Below are 12,097 nucleotides of genomic sequence, written 5' to 3' on the forward strand. Positions count from 1 at the left end.
ATGCTTCTTGAATCATTTATATTTATTCATTTTAGCCATACTTTTATCATTAAAGCAAGTTCTGTGGCCAAGCCCAAAGTCAAAAGGAAGAACATGCCACCTATTAAGAAAGATAAACCAATGACAAACCAATAACCAGAAAAATAAAACAATCACTGGGAATGACAAGACAATCAGCAGAGCACATAAAATACCAAATACAAGCAGCGCTTCCTAAATGTTGATTCCTACTACTTCATCAAACCTGAGTTCCCAGTTTTGTTGATTATATGTGTTCACTAATCAACAGTTGATTCATTAAATGGTTGGCTAACAGCTATAGTCAAACAAGAAGTAAAAACAACACAGACATTAGTCAGCAAATAGATAAAATTTTATTTTTGGACATCTGAGTCACACATTTTAATCACCTTGAATTTAAACTGTACTATTTAAGCTTCATGTTAAGCTATTTCTAAGTCATTAGGTACTGTATGCTTCCCAAGGTAGATTTTATATATATATATATATATATATATATATGTAAAAAATTGAAAGTGCTCACATTCTCAGGAATGACTCTTCATTATACTATGATCTATTTTAATAACAAAATGAAAATTCTGAAATAACTGTCATAACTTGGATAGCTGCAGTAATATTGCATAGTACTGATCTACATGAATAGATAATGTACATTGAAATAACTGTAAGGGTAGTTTTGCAGTTGTCACAAACATAAAATCACAGAAAGCAATTAGAAATGGAAACAATACTTAACAAGAATATGTTTGTTTTCATCCAGCATTAAGTTTTGTCATCAACATCTTGAGTCAGAACACCTATGACTACCAGAAAAAACTAAGAAAGTATAATTAGGAAATAGGCGTTCTCATCTCTATCCGAACTTTCCATTTGCATGAAGGTGACTTTGTATAAATTAATTCATCTTTGTTCAGAATTATTGATGGTATATCAAAATGAAATATAAGTTGCATATTCACAGAATGCCTTGCTAGAAGGATATTCCCTTCAGTTAAATTTAGTGATGAATTTTGAGTTCCTCTATCTCTCTCTCCCTCTCTCCCTCTTTCTCTCTCTCTCTCTCTCTCTCTCTCTGTGCCTCTCTCTCTTTCTCTCTCTCTCTCTCTGCCCCCCCTCTCTGACAGTCTATTGTGCAGGACAGCTTCATTTATAAAATGCCTCAATACTGAAATGACCCTGAAACAATAAAAGATAGACATGTAGTACAAACAAGATCTGTTTGGAATGCACTTATTTATGTGTCATTCAAAAAAAGAGATTGTTCTCTACATTATTGCTATACCATCATTACTGGTCTGTACGGGTAGATTTTCACAGTGATTTTCCATTTTCATCCATCTTTTAGATTAAATCAATTTTTAGTCTTGCAAGAGGAGAAAACAATTTCCCAAAGGAATCAGGATTATCTTGAGCATTGTTCTTCAAAACCATACCCTCAGATCCCAGGGCTTTTATGCATTCACTCTTCTTTGATGCTGGGAGCACACTGATTTAAAATTTGAGAAACACTTCAGAGGCAAATCCTTTGATAGGATGCATTCAAGAATTTATTTAGGGAAACTGAATATTTAGATGAATTTACTGGCACAAACTACAAGCAAAAAAGTAAGCAGCCAAAATATTTGTATGATTTTAAGTCAACCACTATATAAATCATTTGCCCAGAACTCCAAAATCTCTCTAACACAGTTGCTGAAGCTTAAAATTCCTTCCACACAGGAGAAAAAGGTCTTTTAAGCCAGAGTTTCTGATAGTGCTTAAACTACACAAATATCAGAGAATGATAGTGAGTTATAGTCTCAACAAAAATATAAGTCATTGAGAGCAAATCTTTTCCTGAAACAAAAGTTTAACTGAGAGAAAGAAAGAGAAGTTATCAGTTCATAAAGTAGAAAAAAAAAAAAACCAGGATGAGAATCCACACATTGGGAAAAAGAGTCCCAAAAGAGCAAGGTTAGAGCATAAAAATAAGCTTCACCCATTTCAGAATTTTCCCTAGAGTTACACTGAGTGGTTGACTTCCATTTATTGATCCAGCCTCTGAATCCTTTTATCCTAGACTTTCAACTTTCTGTCTTGCAAAGAAACTGTTATTTCTGCTAGCCACATAAGATGGTAGTGTCACCTACTGTAATCCAAAATAAAATTACTGCTATTTTGATTAAAAAGAGGATTTAAGTAATGAGTATGAGTTTTTCCAGAGTCCTTTACTATGAAGACAATCTTCATTGTACATACTTGTAAAAAATGAGAAAATATTATTGAAGTTTCAGAAACTTTACTATATGCATAACTATTTTGAAAAAGTAAAGCTATAGGAAGGATATGACAAAAACTCGTGTATAATATCTAAAGGAAATCCACCAGTGAGGATAATGATAGTGAGGCACATTTAGTTTCAGGGTAAGAAATACTTTCCTAATAATTGACACTACCTTAAATGATAATGAACTCTCTGGCACTCAAATGTTCAGTTAAGGTTAATGTAGACAGGAAATGTGATTAGGACACAGAAATGGAGCTAAAATTAAATGTAATGCTAACCATGTCTAATTACCTATAGACAACATCTTTTCTGGTGTCATAAAGAAAGTTAGACAATATAACCCAGAAATCAAGGGATACTAGAAAAATACCACAGGGGTTGGCATTGTGGTATAGTGAGTTAAGCTGCTACCTACAATGCTGGAATCCCATATGGGTGCCAATTTGTATCCTGGCTGCTCCACTTCTGACCCAACTCCCTGCTAATGGCCTGGGAAAGCAGAAGATGGTGGCCCAAGCACTTGGGGCCCTGCCACCCATGTGGCAGTACCAGATGAAGCTCTTGGTTCCTGGCTTAGTTTGGCTCAGTGTTGGCAATTGCAGCCATTTGGGGAATGAACTGGTGGATGGAAGATTTTTCCTCTCTCTCTCTCTCTCAACCTGCCTTTCAAATAAATAAATAAATAAATCCTTAAAAGAAAAAAAGACCATAAATATAAAAGAAAAATGTTACCAATAAACCTGGAGGCCAGAATGACATGAACAAAAAAGAGACAGAACTGGTACTGGTTGGGAAGAACGGGTAAGCTGAACTTGTGGGAACAGGGCAATCATGTAGGATTAAGGAAAAGTTAGGACCCAGAAATTGATGCTACTCAACAAGAATAAAGGCATAAGAGGGATATGCCAATCAGAAGACTAAGAAATCACGCCTAGAGGAGTTTATCAGATGGGGAGGGGGGGAGCACAATGGGGATGAAGATGAGGATTTAATATCTCTCTTTAAAAAAAAAAAGATTTATTTATTTATTTATTTATTTGAAAGGCAGAGTTACAGAGAGGCAGAAGAAGAGGCAGAGGGAGAGGCACAGAGAAAGCAAGCAAGAAAGTGAGAGAGAGAGATCTTCCATCCACTGGCTCACTTTCCAAATGGCCTCAACAGCCAGAGCTGGGCTGATCTGAAGCCAGAAGCCTGGAGCTCCTTCTGGGTCTCCTATGTGGGTGCAGAGGCCCAAGGACTCGGGCCCATCTTCTGCTGCTTTCCCAGGCACATTAGCAGGAAGCTGGATGAGAAGTGGAGCATCCAGGACTTGAATAGATACCCATATGGGATGCTGGCACTGCAAATGGCAGCTTTACCTGCTACACCACAGTGCCAGCCCTTAAAATCTCTTCATAAGGGAAAAAAAAAAGAGTCCTATAGTCAAACATTTTTGAAGCACTGAGTGAATACCTTTAAATAGATTCCTTAAACCCCGCGGAACAGCTTGGCTGTAACTGTAAATCACCACAAGATAAGGACAAGATGCAGTGCCCCCATTAAATCAGTTTTTTCACAGAAACCTTTAGGAACTAGTATTTTGAAGAATACACAATGAAAAAGAAATACTGCACAGAGGCATCTGAGCTTAGTATCTGTTGGTTAGTAAAATGTTTAGCTTAAAAGAATGATTTGAATTTAAAGCCTATTCATAGGTAACCTAGGTAATTCAAAGAAGAGTAAGCTAATCACAAAAACTTTTCTGGTGTGTTAATCTTGGTTTTGGCATGTGACTCAGCAGGTAAAATGTTCTGCCCAGAAGTAACAGCCCTATACTACACCAAATTCTGTATTCTACATTGCTGGCCATGAAAATAGGATTTGCATAGCTCATTTAAGAACACAGGAAACAAGAGTTCAAAACATCTCTGAGGACCCACTTTTAGAGTTTAAAAAAAATAAACATCACAGCTACTATGGACTGAACAATTTAATCTTAACTGTAATTTCCATTTTACAGGTAAAGAACCTGGAGATCAAACAGAGTGAATAATAATTCCAAAATCTCTTTGCTAGTGAGTGGGAGAACCAGGATGTAAATTGGTCTTCTAATTCCAAAACTTGCACTCTTGAAAACTGATGGGTAAGTGATGCTATTCAATAATGCAGAAAGCATTGGAGAACCAGCAAATTGGAGTGAGAGACAAGAGAACAGTGGGCTTATTATGGACTTGTTACATCATATATTACACAGTTCTCGACTCTCCCAACATACTCAAACTTCATTACACAGGTTAGGAGGACTTAGATTACAAGGACCTAAGTGATCTTGTCCCTGACTGCCTCATCAACTGTATCTCCCACCAGTCTCCCTTTCATTCATGTCATAATGATGTTGGCAGTTTCTAGATTTCACTCTGTTTCTCCTTGCCTTGGGACCTTTACACCTGCTGTTCTCAGCCACTGAAACAGCTTCTTCCCCCATTTTTCACAATCTCATCTCTCAGATCTTACGTCACTTCTTCAGAGAATCTTTCTACACTGAATCTGAAGCATCTAGCCCTCTCCTATCACATACCCCTTTCATTACCAGGCTTTGCTCCCAAAAGCTAATTCATACATACAGTTGGATAAGTGAATGAAATGTAGTCCTGTAGTTGTTAGCGGTCTGAAGAACAGAAGAGGACTCTTGGCTCGTTTATGTACTTAGAGATATTTAGGTAAAAGATGGTTTGTGAGTCACATGGAGCTGAATTTTAGAATAGCTCCTAGTTTTTGTTACACTAAAGAGATGGGAGTTGGGAACATTACCATTTCCTTAGAGCATGTTCCAGTTACCCACTGATGCATTTTAAAAATACCTCAGAATTTAGAGACTTATAAGCAACAGTAACCACTTCTATTGCTTAAAAATCTGAAATATAAGCAGGGATCCAAAGGATCTGTGTCCTCAAGAGCAGCTCAGCTGAGGGCCAGGGACCAGCTTTCAAGATGACTGATTCGTATGGCAGGAAGTGGAAGCTGGCTGTCATCTGGAAGTTCAGCTAGAGCTATGTGCTGGAGGTTCCATGAGGGCTGTTTCTCTGGCTGCTCAGTGGCTAAATTCTAACAGCAAGGGACCTAAAAGGAAGGAAGTGGAACTGCCAGCTTCTTAAAGCACGAGCCAAAAATTGGCACAGTTATCTTTCAAGCACAACCCTGACTCAAGCAAAAGGGACAAAGATCCCATCTTCACATGAAGGAAAATCAGAGAAGGTATATTTTTGCTGCAAATTTGCTTCTAATTTGCTGATAGGGTACAGAATTGGGCATTTTTAGAGATAAATCATAGATAGCACAAGTATAATCTATTCAGAAGTATTAATCCCTTCACCAAATATTGGTTATCTCAGACAGACAACACACCTGTGGTTCAAGTCCAAGCTTTGCCTCCATTTACTCTTCCACGTGAAGGGGTCCATGATAAGCTGTCTTGTGGGGAAAGGCTTATTTATACCTGGAGAAGCAGAATGTACTTATACTTGCCTTAATACATGCTTATGAAAAAGTGAGTCATCTGTAAAATGTCCTACAGAAGTGAAAGCATAATCATTATGTGCTTATTTGATAACATGGAGCCTTTGCAGGTGTCGCAGACAACTATCCATACCTGAATTGCAGAAGCCTCCAATTTGCTAATTTTGGTGGACATGCAGTTAAAAAGCAGCCCTTCTTCTTAAAAGGACAATTGTTGTCCAATGCTTTTAAGTATCAGATTGACAGGAAGAAAAATTTATGGGCTTTTAACTTTTACAAAAGAAGCAATATCTAAAGGGTAATGCAGAATTTCACAGCCTCTTTGCAAATGAATCCTGTTTTACAACGTATTTTTAGGTCATTGCACAACACATTCAGTCAGCAACGGTCCTATTCAGAAACCCAATTGTATACAAAGGCAGACCTTTCCTAACAGTATTTAGAAACCACAGAATTCAGTTGCCTTTCTTGCTATATCAGAAGATTTTCAGGTTTAACTAAGGTGATGTGAATGAAGACCTTAAAACTAGTTCTGCTTGCCAAGAGGAGCCAGTCAGCACCTTATTTAGTTCACAAGCACAGTAACCAATTGGGATTTTCCCACAGGGGTGCTAGGAGTTAGGTAAAATGACTTTCTGTTAGGCAATTTAGACCACAGAAAGCAATAACTTCCTCAACTCAGCCACTTACAGAAAGATTGGTTAAATAAGATGAGATTTGTCCTAGCTAAAAATGGGGCCTGCAGCTGGGAGGTTGGTTTCACAGGGACCAAAGAAGAGAGCGCTCTATTACCCTGTTAAGCACTCTTACTTCAAGAAAACAAAATGCCTGTAAAACATGAGTCACTCCTAGCAGCCAGTGGGCCTTATTTTTGTATCTGTATTTTATGCCCACACAAGTTATATTTCTAAGGCAACATTAGTTTCAGTGTCATCCACTTCACTCATTTGTATTTGTTACATATACCTCGTATAGAATTTTAAGTTTCTGGTCTAGTTAATCACTGAAATTTATAAAAACTCTTTTTCAAGAATTTCTCGCAGAGTACATTTGCTGTAAACCATTATTAAAAATGACATCAGTAGCTCTAAAGCTGACTTTGTGTGATAGTGAATCTAAATGGGTGATGGTGTTACTAAAAGTGCAGCTGTTCCAACACCTTGAGAGAAGAGCCCCTGCACTGGACAGTTCCCTCACCCTCCAATATCTCTGCCAAGTTTCTTGTCATGTTTTGCTCACTATGGTTTAGGAGACATTGGTGAAATGCTGTTAAGTTGCCCTTAAGAAATGAGAAGCAAGAAGTTAAAACAGAGATATGACTATCTCCAAATTATAAACACATATGCAAAAAAAGTTTATGTAACTTTAAGCAAAAGAAAAGATGGGGTGTGCATTTCTGACACAAAGAGTGCATAACTACTCTAAACACAAGGCCAAACTGAAATGATCACAATTGCCCAAAAAGTTTCAACAAAATTCACCTAGGTTTTCAACATCCCCACCCAAGAGAGAGAGAGAGAGAGAGAAGCAGAGACAGAAATAGAGAGAGAGAGAGATAATAGAGATACAGATACAGATACAGATACAGGTACAGATATAGCATAAACAATTTCAGAAAAAAATAGAATGTTCTCTTAAGCCTTAGGATTTAAAACTCTTCTAGTGGAAATTCCGTTTCTCCCACTCCCCTCTTCTCCTCTACCACCACAACTAACAGTTCAAGAAACGGGACTCATGGCCAACTGTGTCCCATAAATGTAATGTATTTTATATCTAGAGGATTTATGCAGTTTGTTAGCAAGAGATATATTTAAACACATTCCTTCATGCCTCACATTAACATATGCCTTTTTCCTTGTCTACAGATAAAATTATGATGATCTTCTCGATGCAAGTGACCAAAATGGAAAAAGTGATGCTTGTGGTCTGAGTCTCCAGTGTTGTAGAAAACATTTGCCTTCATTCGCTAATGTTAAAATATTCTGTCACTTGTTAAATTATAAATTAAGAGCCAACATTTTAGCACACCCTCACTAAGATTTAGAGAATTAGAGCAGTTTTGAAGGAATTGAGACACATGCATTGACTATAGATTTCTCTGAGTTCCATCCATAAAATGTGAAAGGTTTTATTTTTAATAGATTCCCTAGCAAACCACATACTGTGCTCACTGAAGCAAGAAGTAAAAAGAAATGATTGAGCGATATTAAAAGGTGGAGAGCCAAAGCCTTTTCTCTACAGTGTTTTAATGTTTAAATAAAAGGCACCAAATAACCCTTGCCTCCTCCATCCAGGATACCAGCACCCTGCCCTTCCTCACGCTGTCAGGACGAAGGGTCACTGGAGAGCCCAATCCCTCATTGTATCAAGAATATTTTAAAGGTAAAACTTCCAACTAGACTTTCCAATCTTACATTTTCTAGTAATGCAGGCTGATGGTATACTAGGGAGGTTAGTAAAGCAAATTTGGTTTCAGCTTTGGACTAAAGGTAGTCCTGTGCCCACCCATTCCAGGTTGAACAACAGATTGTTTTCTTCAACAAAATGTTCTTTTGCTACAATCCATTATATTCAAATATTTTAAAAGGCAAATTTAGACTTTGAAACAAAGAATGGTGCTGAAAAAATGTTCCAGATTCCCTGTCACTATAGGATTTACAGGAGGTTTTCTACACGCTTCCTTCACTGGGCAAATTGTAAAGTATGTAGAGACAGAAACCTTGGTAGGTACTTACAAATAATTCTACAGTCACCCAGTAACTGAATGAAGCATAAACAATATCAGAAAAGAATAGAATGTTCTCTTAAGCCTTAGGATTTAAAACTCTTCTAGGGGAAATTCCGTATCTCCCACTCCTCTCTTCTCTCCTCCTCTACCACCACAACTAACAGTTCAAGAAACGGGACTCATGGCCAACTGTGTCCCATAAATGTAATGTATTTTATATCTAGAGGATTTATGCAGTTTGTTAGCAAGAGATATATTTAAACACATTCCTTCATGCCTCATATTAACATATGCCTTTTTCCTTGTCTACAGTTTGTTTCTATACAAAATAAATTGTTTCCTCCAAGCATAATTGAAAACTGACACCCGTCAAGTGTCAGGCAGGTGCCTCTGCATGTTCTCTCTTTTTTAAGTATCTTTATACAAAGGCTTTTCTAATCACCACACGGATATTTTTAAGCTATCTTATTCCTCAGGCAAAGGGAATGATTCTTTAGCAATGCAACGCACATAATGTCTGCAAACAGTGGGAGAATATAACTTAAAATGAAAAGGATCTTTTCTCAATGCTCAAATGGCATCAGAGTGTAAGAGCTGCAGCTGCCAATGAATAATAGAGAGGAGTCTGAGGGTATATACAAGAAAAGTTAAGATAAGATGGACAGTTTTATTCCTGTCGACCTTAAATACAGCTCCATGCAGCTCTTAGAAGTGTCTGCGTGGGTCAGATAGTCAGGGTGCCCTGAAATCCTCACAAGTTTTCCTTTTCTTTTCTTCCTTTCATCAATATGAGAATATTTCTCCTTTCATAAACTATTATAGGATTGTCTATTGAACTATTTCTTACACCATGTTCTTTCTTTGTCCAACTGAATGCCTTTAAATATCTGGAAAAGTGATAGCCTTATTTTATTTATATAATGAAGATGGTCTCTGGAATCAGATTTCCTGCATTGGAGTCTCAGTTCCAACATTTGTCAGCTGTATAGTCTCAGGTAAACCACTCAAACTGTGTGTGCCTCAGCTTCCTCCTAAATTGGACTAATAAGAGAATCTTACAAGATTTCAGTTTTAAAAGGTAGACAAGGCACTTAAGATACGTTATACTTAGTAAACACGCAATAAATATTGAAAATTAGTTAAAAGTCATTTGCAGAAATTGGGTAGTTTTTTCTTGCTATTTTCTCAATTATACTGCTTGCATATCCTTTCTAATCATAGATGTTTTAAATTTTTGTAAATCGCTCCTTAGGTTTTGTTTTCTAATAGTTTGCCTGTATCACTTTAGTAATTCAATTCCTTAAAATGATATTTTTAGAAATCAGTAAGGGACACCTAATACTGAAATTCAGGCACTGTTAATCTAGAGTTTACAAATCATTTTCATAACAAAACAACAAATAGAAAAAAAAAAAACAAAGAAAATATGCAGAAGTCATTTAAAAAGTCTTTATTCTCACTTGCTTTATCTCTTCCCCTGGGCATCTGAAGGCTTCATGGGACACCATAACAATCCAAACCACCATGGATCTACACCTGCTTCCTCAAAATTACCTCTCCATCCTTTACCTACCAAAGGTAGCCACTAAAATTTACTTTCCCCTCATAGCTGAAGATCTCAATGAGTAGAATAATTATTTTCTAATTTTTAAAGTATTCTTAGTCATAAATTGCTGATAGAACAATGGCTCCCAATATAGGAAAATATCTAGTTTTTTTTTTTTCTCTGACAACTCCCCCAAAATAATGTTCTCTTAAGCTTTCCCAACAAAAGCTGCATTCACAGATACACATGTGTTTACAGTGGTGGAGCAGATCATTACCACACCTGCACCAACACCACCAGATGCTTTATTTAACTTTCTATTTGAAAAGCACCAAAAGTCAAATTATCCATATCCCAGGCTTTTAAAATTACATAAGAATCAAAACTCACCCCCACCTAGTTCCATACCTGGGTTTAACTACTGTTAATATCAGTGTACATCAAAACACTTGTGGAGGGGCCAGGGTTGTGGCATACTGGGTTAAGCCACCACTTTTGACACCCAGCATCCCATATGGATGCAGATTCCTGTCCCAGATGTTCCACTTCTGATCCAGCTCCCTGCTAATGACCTGAGAAAAGCTGTGGAGGATAGTCCAAGTGCTTGGAGCCCTGCTAATCATGTGGGAGATCTGGATGAAGCCCCTGACTTTGGCCTGGTTTAGCACTGGACATTGCAGCCACTTGAGGAATGAACATGTAAATGGAAGACCTCTTTCTCTCTCTTTCTCTCTCTCTCTCTCTCTCTGCCTCTCCTTCTCTCTCTCTGTAACTCCCAACTTTCAAATCAAATAAATAATTAAAAAAAAAAAAACTTGTGGAAAATGGATGTAAAAATAATTTTGGTGAAAATGTTTTTGAAATTCATGCAGTTTTTCATAGCATGCATTTTTCAAGAACATTTTGAAGACCCCTCATGTGCATATATTTCAAATGTTTTCTGCACTGAAATATACTTATTTTCTAACTCTATTTGCCATGAACATTTTGAAGTACCTTCATGCTTTGGAGTGTAATCTTCCAAATTTCCCTATATTCATGCAGATATGTCTATATTTACATATCCAATTATAGATATATGTAGAAATGAAAATATCTGGATCATTCTAATAATATATTTAGGGGCTGACGCTGTGACATAGTGGGTAAAGCTGCCAACTGCAATGCCGGCATCCCATATGGGCACCAGTCTGAGTCCCAGTTGCTCCACTTCTGATCCTTCTCTCTGCTATGGCCTGGGAAAGCAGAGGAAGATGGCCCAAGTGTTTGGGCCTCTGCATCAACGTGGGAGACCCAGAGGAATCTCCTGGCTCTGGCTCTTGGCTTCAGATCGGCACAGCTCCAGCCATTGCGGCCAATTGGGGATTGAACCAGCAGATGGAAGACCTCTCTCTCTCTCTCTTCTTCTCTCTCTCTCTCTCTGCCTCTCCTTCTCTCTCTGTGTACCTCTGACTTTCAAATAAGTGAATAAATCATAAAAAATACATTTATACTTGCATTGAGTTACTTTTATTTGTATATTGATCCGAAGCTTTCTTTTTTCAATTAATATATCATGTGTTGTTTTTATTTATAAATTTACTTTTTTGAAAATATTTTATTTATTTATTTGAGAGGTTGAGTTACAGACAGAGAGAGGCAGAGACAGAGAGAAAGGTCTTCCATCTGCTGGTTCACTCACCAAATGGCCGCAATGGCCAGAGCTGCGCCGATCCGAAGCCAGGAGCCAGGAGCTTCTTCTGGGTCTCCCACGTGGGTGCAAGAGGCCAAGGACTTGGGCGATCTTCTACTGCTTTCCCAGGCCATAGCGGAGAGCTGAATCAGAAGTGGAGCAGCCAGGACTACAACTGGTACCCATATGGGATGCAGAGCTGCAGGCAGAGGGAGAGGCTTAACCTACTGCACCACAGCGCCGGCCCATAAATTTACTTCTAAAAGACCACAGACAATTGCATCTGGAACATAATAAGCATTCAAAAGTCTTAACTATTTTTTATTATTTCTTCATTCATCTAATATATGACTACTATTCCATTTT

Source organism: Lepus europaeus, chromosome 11, assembly GCF_033115175.1.
Source record: "Lepus europaeus isolate LE1 chromosome 11, mLepTim1.pri, whole genome shotgun sequence".
NCBI classification, from domain to species: Eukaryota; Metazoa; Chordata; class Mammalia; order Lagomorpha; family Leporidae; genus Lepus; species Lepus europaeus.